The sequence below is a fragment of the Moschus berezovskii genome, chromosome X (assembly GCF_049115385.1).
Source record: "Moschus berezovskii isolate FMDL1 chromosome X, NW_MosBer_1.0, whole genome shotgun sequence".
Classification (NCBI taxonomy): domain Eukaryota; kingdom Metazoa; phylum Chordata; class Mammalia; order Artiodactyla; family Moschidae; genus Moschus; species Moschus berezovskii.
In genome coordinates, this window is record NC_142488.1 from 83,606,786 (window position 1) to 83,617,119 (window position 10,334).

General features: G+C 37.4%; 1 pseudogene; it reads left to right on the plus strand.

Moving 5' to 3' along the window:
• The first annotated feature begins 260 nt into the window (after window positions 1–260).
• Window positions 261–893, plus strand: LOC148773363 (heterogeneous nuclear ribonucleoprotein D-like pseudogene; annotated as a pseudogene).
• The last annotated feature ends 9,441 nt before the right edge of the window (window positions 894–10,334 follow it).

The following is a 10,334-nucleotide window of genomic DNA, read 5'->3' on the forward strand; positions in this document are numbered from 1 at the left end:
TTAAGGACAGAAACTTCACACGCCCGAAGCAAACCAACTTCCACCAGGCAAATCCCACTCACTCTCACATACAACCAGGCAGTCTCTTCAGAGCTCATTTCAAAGTTCAAACCACTCACTCCCAAGATCTCACGTCACCACATCCATGTTTCATCATCTTCCCGCCAATTCCCATATTCCCCTTCTCTGTCAGCTGAGCCTCAGTCAGCTTTTAGTCAGCCACACGGCTCTACAGCCGCCAGCCTCTCTTCAGAGATGCCATGAGCTTCGCAATTAGCAAAATCAACGAGAAACTGTTCCTTGAGGGATCCCAAATCAAAGCCACCAAGAATCAGAACGATTCCCGTAAAATGTTTATCGAGGGAAAAGCCCATAATATCACTAAGCAAGCTCTTCTCCAATACTTGACCCAATTTGGTGAGATCATAGACTTTACTCTTAAAACCCATCCAGACACTGGACTTTCCAGAGGCTTTGCATTTGTGCTTTTCAAAAATAAGCCTGCCGTTGAAAAGTTAAAGAGCACAAATTGGATGGCAAAGTGATAGATCTGAAAAGGGCTAAAGACTTGGACTCGTAATTCCCCTCAAGAAAAATTTTTGTGGGAGGGGTTGAATCCTCGAATGTCTGAAGAAAAAATCAGAGAGTATTTTGGGGCATTTGGCATGATTCATAATATTAAGCTTCCACTGTGTCCATGAACAAACCAAAGGCAAGCTTTCTGTTTTATCACGTACACTGACGAAAAACAAGTGAGGAAGCTGTTAGAAACCAGATACCACCTGATTGGCTCTGGGTGGTGTGAAAGTAAAATTGCACTCCGGAAAGAATATGTGAAGTCACAGCCTAGGGGAGTAAGAGAGATTCCATTTGCCAGGCAAGGTAACTGCTAGGGAGGAATAGGCTCCCAGGCAAACCTGATTCCTTGCAGCCCAAACCCAATGCCATGTGACACAAACCCCATGTCTTGCAGACCAAACCTGATGCCTTGCAGCGCAAACCCGATGCCTTTCCTCCCTGGACCAAACCTGATGCCTTGTGGCCCAAACCTGATGTCTTTTGATGCAAACCAGATGCCTGGTGGGACAAACCTAGATGTCTTTGGTGCAGATCCAAGTGTATATGTGGCGGCAGTTGGAGGTGCCAGCCGCAGAAACCCTCCTACCATGTTTCTATCTGTTCCCTTCTCAGCCAGTAATGAAGGGTTTAATTTTTATGATCAAATGTATGGCAATTTCCACAATGCCTACAATGATCAGTCAGTCACTTTTTAATACCTATGGTGGAGATTGTTCCGTTGGCTGTAACTATGGGCTTCAAGGGTTTGGAGCTCCGTTTACTAATTGCAGTGCACAAATAAATGAAGCAGCTCCTTACGGTAAAAGTTTCCAGGGACTTTGCCAGCCTTTCTGAAGACGAAGAAAGAAGCCACCTTAGAGCTACTCAGTCCTCGAATGAAATGTCACATTACTGAAATAAGGAATGACTGAATTTACTGAGTTTACTAGGACGCTGTTACTTTCTCTATTTCCGGCTGCTTTTAAGAACTAGATTTTTTTCCCCCCATAACCTTTTGACACTGTAGCGACAAGAAGATAACACGAGGATTTGAAACTTTTATTTTATGAAAGTTAATGTTTTCTCAAAAATAAATGTTTACTGGTTTTATATGCAACTTTACACTGGCTTGTTTCCTGTTTTTGCTGTTGTTGTTGTTGTTTTGTTTGTTTGTTTCCAGCAAGGGGAGTGGGGGGAATGTTGGATCTGTTTTGTTGTGTTTTTTTCTTTTTTTCGTCTAAGGTGGCTGGTTGGGGTAAGAGCTATCATCTACATTCAGACCTTAAAATTTCTCTTTAGATTTGCTATTCAACCAGGTATTTCTTGTATTCATTCAACAAACATTAAGAATTATTAATGTGCTATCATACTTTCATAATTTTAAAAAACATTAAAAAAGAGAGAAAAAAAAAAGAATTATTCTAAGCCAGAAAGATGTTCAAAGCAGGAGATTCAGAAAGCAGACCCTGGCTTAAAAGAGGCAGAAGTAAACAAGAAACACAATACAGTGTGGTGAGTCCTAGATAAGGCTTTGTGAAGGATGATGTGTTATTACAGACGCAGGGCATCTAAAGGAGGTCTTCAGAGTGTTCCAAGGTGGAGTGCAGTGGGTAGACCTTTGCCAATGTGCTAAGACGAAAGAGATTACCAAGCAGACATGAGAAGGATTCAAAGCAGGAACTTAGCACACACTTTTGGAAGAGGACAAAAAGACATTTTAAGGGTAGAAACAAAGTTCATGTGGAAAATAAGGGAAAGGAGGTGGGCAGGGGCTTGAGCATGTTCGCCAGTATCACAGGTAAGCTACATATATAATTTAAATATTTCAAATTGTATTTTAAAAGCAAAAAAGATGAAATTGATTTTAATAATAAATTGTATTTAATCTAAACAGAATTTCATTTCATGGTAATTATTCATGAGACCTTTTACAGTGTAATTTTGGTACTGAGTCATCGAAATCTAATGTGTATTTTACAGCACATCTCAGTTCAGACTAGCCATATTTCAAGTTCTCAATATATGTGACTAGTGGCTTAAATTACAAAGGGCCTACCTTACATGGTGAGGGATTGAACTCTATCTTTAAATCAATGAGAAATTAAAGGATTTAAAACAGGGAGTGACATGAAACAGCAAACATCTAGTACATGAGTAACACTGAGCTCCATGCTAGGATTCGAAAATCAATGAGACTCAATCTCTACCTTCAGGTAATTCATTGTCAAGAAGGAAAGAGAAATGAAACGAAGATTCTGGTAGGACTAAATTTAAAATGTGAGGAAGAAGTCAATTTTACTTAGAAAGAATCTTTACTTTCTTATTAGAATACAAATATCCTGAGGCCAAATATATTGCACTCTTGTTTTTAACACAGGAGCAAAACCCAGGAGCAGATACACAATCATGAATAAGAGAAAGAAACAGGAGGAGGCAACATAAAGAAAACATAAGGTAATCATTTCATTTTTGTAGGAAATGTTTATATAAATATTTAATCAAGTGCTGTCACTTTGATGGTGGAAGAATTTCAAATATATAATATGTAATAATTACACTTTGTTAATATATGGAGATGACGATTAAATGGAATAATATATGTGAAACTGCTTTGAAAGTTGAAATAACTATACCAAAATCAGGTGGTATACACATACACACCAGAATAGGCTTGCAATGGAGATTTTGATGCTTACTGCCCTTTGGTATTAAAAGTTATACCAAATATCAAACTGCAGTTTGAAAATTCCAGATCAACCAAGTGAATTAATTGAAATATTGTTCCACATAATGCTTTTTAGAAAAATCTATAAAATCAGGCATGTTGTGTTGCCACAAAGTAAAAGAGAATTCCTAGGTAAACTAATAAAAAAATTCATAAAACTAATTGGTATTTTGTAATATTTGAAATCATGAATGTCTGTCTGTATATATTCAAGACCAAGGACAAATATACAGATTGCTCCAACAGAAAATGTTCAGGAGGAATCAGCTTTAATTTACCAGCGTTAACTCAATGAAGCGAGGTGATTTTTTATTAAGTGCTTTTGTTCCTGATCCCTCTGAGAATTGTCTATTGAACCAGAAAAAATATATCTATATCCATATTTGGTTGTTTGAACTAAAAAATTAAACTAAAGTTTCAACCAATTCAGAATCAGTGTAGCAGATGTTTTGATATTTCAGTTTTGCCCTGTATTGATATTTCATTTTTAGAAGCTATATATATATATTTTTTCCAGTTCCAGCTGGTTCATTTGTTGATTTAGGTTAAATATCTCAGTAGAAAAAAAGTATGGATTGGTTCAGATTTCAGTATATTATATAAGCTCAGCAAATTAGCATAAATTTGCTATTTTTTAATGAGTGGTGCATTTCATGCTTAGTTCCAGGATGTTATTTTAGTTGTTAGAAATTAGGTTATGCAATTATTTGGCAGTTATGTCAAAACAACTGTTTCTTATCACAGTGACCCAATTAACTCACAGACAGCAATATACATGTTTATGTATATATATGCATTTAGATGCTATCTAAAAAAATAAGATGTGAAAGCCCCAGTTCAAGAGTTTGTTGCTATTCTTAAGGTAATAGCTAAGTCATATTTTCATTGGGTCTGGATTGACTGTCAGTTCAGTTCAGTTGATCAGTCGTGTCCTACTCTTTGCAACGCCATGGACTGCAGCCTTCCAGGCTTCCCTGTCCATTACCAATTCCCAAAGCTTGCTCAAACTCATGTCTATCATGTCAGTGATGCCGTCCAACCATCTCATCTTCTGTCATCCCCTTCTTCTCCTGCTTTCAATCTTTCCCAGCATCAGGGTCTTTTCTAATGAGTCAGTTCTTCACATCAGATGCCCACAGTATTGGAGTTTCAGCTTCAGCATCAGTCTGTCCAATGAATATTAAGGACTGATCTCCTTTAGGATGGACTGGTTTGATTTCCTTGCAGGTCAAGGGACTCTCAAGGATCTTCTCCAACACCACAGTTCAAAACCATCAGTTCTTCGGTTCTCAGCTTTCTTTATACTCCAACTCTCACATCTGTACATAACTACTGGATAAACAATAGCTTTCACTAGACAGACCTTTGTTGGAAAAGTAATGTCTCTGCTTTTTTAATATGCTGTCTAGGTTGGCCATAGCTTTTCTTCCAAGGAGCAAACGTCTTTTAATTTCATGGCTGCAGTCACCATCTGCAGTGACTTTGGAGCCCAAGGAAACAACGTTTCTCACTGTTTCCATCATTTCCCCATCTATTTGCCATGAAGTGATGGGACTGGATGCCATGATCTTAGTTTTTTGAATGCTAAGTTTTAAGCCAGCTTTTTCACTCTCCTCTTTCACTTTCATCAAGAGGCTCTTTAGTTCCTCATAGCTTTCTGCCATAAACGTGGTGTCATTTGCATATCTGAGGTTATGGATATTTTCCCCAGCAATCTTGATTTCAGCTTGCAAACACTGTAGAAATACTTATATAATAATAATTATAAGCCCTAATGGCTGACCCAAACTGAAACTGCAAATTTTAAATATCTGACGTTATAAATGGATATTCTACTAAGACTAGTTATTAGTCAACTTTATTCTTCTCAGAGTTTGTATTCTATTGGTGTTTACATCACCATATTTGAAGAAACTAGATTTTTGAGAAAAGCATGATTTAAAAATTGGACCTATACCAAAAAATTTTAAGGGGACTGGTTTATTATAGAGAAAAAGTTCCTGAAGGATAATTAAATACAGCCCTTAAAGAAAAATGAGCAAAGCTAAATGGCTGTTTCTGAGGTGTGTCAAGCTGGAGGCTATTAGTTTTGTCTTGCAGGAAAAACATATTTTAAAATTATGTCATAACTATGTAACTAATTCCAGATACATATTATCTATTGACTTAGTGGAATTCCCACTTTGGAATACAATTAGAGATAAACTCCATTGTCTTTGGTCTAAATCCATGGTTTTCAAACCTGGTTTGTCATAAGAATTCCTGAAAGGCACTGGAAAAAATTTCCTGTACTCTACAACTCCTGGAAAATTTTATTGAGTAGGTTTGTTTTGGAACCAGGAATCTGTTTTGTAAAGCTCCTCACATAGATGGTGATTATGAACCATATATGAGACCAATGAAGGGAACTAAATAGAAGTCAATATCAAGATGTTGGCAGATTTGGTATCTAGTAATGGCTTCCCGGTTGAATGCTGACTCTCTTTTAACTCTCCTCACAAGGCAGAAGGTTTAAGCGGTCTTTGTTAGGTCTCTTTTATAAAGGAGAGGGCTTCAACTCCTGAGGGCTTTGTACACATGAACCAATCATCTGCAAAAGTCCCCACCTTCAGATTTCATCAACACTGAGGATCAGGTTTCAACAAATGAATTTGAAGGGGAATACATTCAGTTTATGGCAAAAACTTTTTACCCTCAGATTCTTAATTCTGTTATAAGTGTCTTATGAAGACCTCATTCAACTCTAGGGCTTTATGATTATAGTGTTAATATTCACATGAACCAGTCAGTTTTTATTTCATATATACCCTAAATATCCTCAATTATGTAAGACAGCATCAGTTTAAAAATTTTATAGTAGTCCTTGAAGCATATTTTGATTGAATTTCAGTTATATGAAAAATCCAGAGAAGCAGAGGAGACTCCCCCACCCCTCGCACTGGGTAAACTACCAGAGTTCCTGCTAATTACACTATGATACATTAGTATTGTAAGGCATGAATATTTCCCCCTTTCCCCAATCTATTATATTTCTCACTTGCTAATTTTACAATCTGCAGTCTTACAAATACATGGTAAATCTTCCCAATGGTCTGCTAGGAAACTAGCCCTGAAGTGCAGACAAGATTCTATAATTTTTGTTAATGAATGCTTAGAGTTCTTTTTAGAGGTACATAACTTTAAAACATTCTTCTATAGCCAAGAGTCCAAGCACACGTGTAAATAAATGTTTGCCACCTCTAAAAATATGTCCTAGCCAAAGCCTATCCTCAAACTGTGGAAAAGAGCTCTGATGTGATGATAATTGAGATGAATGTAGTCGGTTTCCTGAGATGAAAAAAATCCCTTAATATCCACTTTTTCAGTATAATATGTTTTACAATCACTGTCGACCTTGAAAGACAATAACTCGTAGGTGTTAATTAATTCCTCTCCATTTACAATTTTCCATAATCTGCAACATTCTTTCTCACATACAGAAATATGTAAAAGGGGGACTTTAAAAAGTAATATCTGTCAATTTTGCTAGCTGTAGTCCTTGCCATGAAACTATATAATTCACTAGTCTGCAAAAGAACTATGATACAAAATATATTGAAGGTTATATATAAATGCAAATACAACAAAAAACACAATTGATATTTATGGATTTTGAGTCTTATATATAAGTAAAATCTCTGTAGACTACTAGACACAATCTGATAAAATGTAAAAATGTTTCCCTAAGGGAAATCAAAATGATGGTTCAGCATACCATTTTTAACAGCCCCCACTGTTCTTTGACACTCCCTGACTTTCCTGGGGGAAGGGTTGTCACAGAAGTGCTAAAAAGGCACCTACAAAAAATAAAACCATAAGCAGATATTGCTAACAGGGAAAAGATACTTGGTAGCTGTCTCCAGGATTTTTCAGCTGAAATTCCCTTTTGTAATTACATTTATACAGTCACATGAACATATAGGACTTCTAAACTGATTCATTAACACCATAATAAAGGTTTCATTTGAAAACAATAAATAACCATCACTACTACCTAGTACTTACAAATTTCTATATGGTCAACATCTTTGGAGAAAACTAATCAGCTAATAACTATTAACATCACTATTCCATACATAGATGATTTATTTCTTCCATATATATATAGAGAGAGATTTGAGTAATTTTCCTAGTCCTTGGAGGCAATAAAGGGTAAATTGAAATCAATTTTGAAGACCTTATATCAATGAGTACAGCAGGCTGCATAGTTCTTCCTGGATTCTCAATCTAAAAAAGCAACAAAGAAGAACCCCCACCCCAAACAAAACACAATGGTAATAATAAAAATAATAGTAACTACCATATTTCAAGTAACACCTATTTGCCAGACTTGAATTACAAGTTTACACCTGTTATTTTATTTAATTTAAGCTACCTATCTCACACACTAGTAAAGTCATGCTCAAAATTCTCCAAGCCAGGCTTCAGCAATATGTGAGCCGTGAACTTCCAGATGTTCAAGCAGGTTTTAGAAAAGGCAGAGGCACCAGAGATCAATTTGCCAACATCCGCTGGATCATCAAAAAAGCAAGAGAGTTCCAGAAAAACATCTATTTCTGCTTCATTGACTATGCCAAAGCCTTTGACTGTGTGGATCACAATAAACTGTGGAACATTCTGAAAGAGATGGGAATCCCAGACCACCTGACCTGCCTCTTGAGAAACCTATATGCAGGTCAGGAAGCAACAGTTAGAACTGTACATGAAACAACAGACTGATTCCAAATAGGAAAAGGAGTACATCAAGGCTGTATATTGTCACCCTGCTTATTTAACTTATATGCAGAGTACATCATGAGAAATGTTGGGCTGGTTGAAGCACAAGCTGGAGTCAAGATTGCTGGGAGAAATATCAATAACCTCAGATATGCAGATGACACCACCCTTATGGCAGAAAGTGAAGAGGAACTCAAAAGCCTCTTGATGAAAGTGAAAGAGGAGAGTGAAAAGGTTGGCTTGAAGCTCAACATTCAGAAAACAAAGATCATGGCATCTGGTCCCAACACTTCATGGGATATAGATGGGGAAACAGTGGAAACAGTGTCAGACTTTATTTTTTTGGGCTCCAAAATCACTGCAGATATTGATTGCAGCCATGAAATTAAAAGACACTTATTCCTTGGAAGGAAATTGATGGCCAACCTAAACAGCATATTAAAAAGCAGAGACATTACTTTGCCAACCAAGGTCCGTCTAGTCAAGGCTATGGTTTTCCCGTGGTCATGTATGGATGTGAGAGTTGGACTGTGAAGAAAACTGAGTCTTGAAGAATTGATGCTTTTGAACTGTGGTGTTGGATAAGACTTTTGAGAATCCCTTGGACTGCAAGGAGATCCAACCAGTCCATTCTAAAGGAGATCAGTCCTGGGTATTCATTGGAAGGACTGATGCTGAAGGTGAAACTCCAAGACTTTGGCCATCTCATGTGAAGAGTTGACTCATTGGAGAAGATCCTGATGCTGGGAGGGAATGGGGGCAGGAGGAGAAAGGCATGACAGAGAATGAGACGGCTGGATGGCATCACCAACTCAATGGACATGAGCTTGGGTAAACTCCCTGAGTTGGTGATGGACAGGGAGGCCTGGCTTGCTGCGATTCACTGGGTCGCAAGGAGTCGGACACGACTGAGTGACTGAACTGAACTCTGAACACAATGACTATTTGAAGGAATAGATGACTGTTTGCATTATATAAATGAGGAAGTCACAGTTATTGGTGTATAAACCCACATCTAGTCAGTGGCAGACTCGGCTGTTTGTGAATGCAGCAGTTTCTAATTCTCCAGGGCTTGTATGCTTCTTCCTCAATGACACTTCCTCTCTCGGCATAACATCACGTGCAAGTTTAGTCAGACTAACACTTTCAAGGTTTTCTAAGAAAACAGTCAGGTAAACAGAAGTATAAGGTCCATAAATATATAAGGGTAAGTGAAGTCGCTCAGTCGTGTCCGACTCTTTGCGACCCCATGGACTGTAGCCTACCAGGCTCTTCTGTCCATGGGACTTTTCAGGCAATAATACTGGAGAGGGTTGCCATTTCCTTCTCCAGGATATCTTCCTGACACAAGGATTGAACCCATGTCTCCCACATTGTAGGCAGACGCTTAACTGTCTGAGCCAACAGGGAAGTCCACAAATATATTGATTAAACGTAAAGTGACTAGGACAGGAGGTGAGATGGCAGGGGTAACAAAAGTAAAAATAAATTGAAGAGCAAGAGACTGCTTTGAAATGTAGATAAAGGAAATATTTTCAAATTTTGAAACTTCCAGGAAAGTAAATTTTTCTGTAAAAAGAATTAAAGTGAAAGTCACTTAGCTGTGTCCGACTCTTTGTGACCACATGGAACTCTCCAGGCCACAATACTGGAGTGGGTAGCCGTTCCCTGCTCCAGGGGATCTTCTCAACCCAGAACTGAATCCAGGTCTCCCACATTGCAGGCAGATTTTTTACCAGCTGAGCCACCAAGGAAGCCCATAAAAAAGAGTTAAGTTTCAAGAAAAAAAGATGATACTTTTGATGTTTTGTCCTGAATATTAAACTGACAAAAAATATAATTTTAAAAAATGTTTTTTGGTACAAAGGAAAAAAAAAAAAAAAAAAACCAAGGGGAGGGCACAGCACCAAAATTAGGTTTAAAGAGACTAATCCTTTTGTCTGGTATTAGGAAACTTCAGATTTAAAACTTCATCAAATATTATTTTCAAATATTCCCAAAGTATAAATGGAAAATAGAGAGAAAACTTGTGAAAAGTTTGAGGGAGACAGCAAGTTGAACCCATTTCTTGATATTGCACAGAGGAAACATACCTAATTCTGATATGCTACCCTCTTTATTGGATTATCTTTACATTTTGGCTATACCTTAAAGTAACGATGTTAAAAAACTGTCTAGAATAACAATATCATCACAAACTATACAAGCTTATATATTACTTCTAGCTGGTATTCCCACCGATGTATAAAGAGATGACTCTTAAATCACATTAATCTGTGCTTAGTTCAGTTCAATT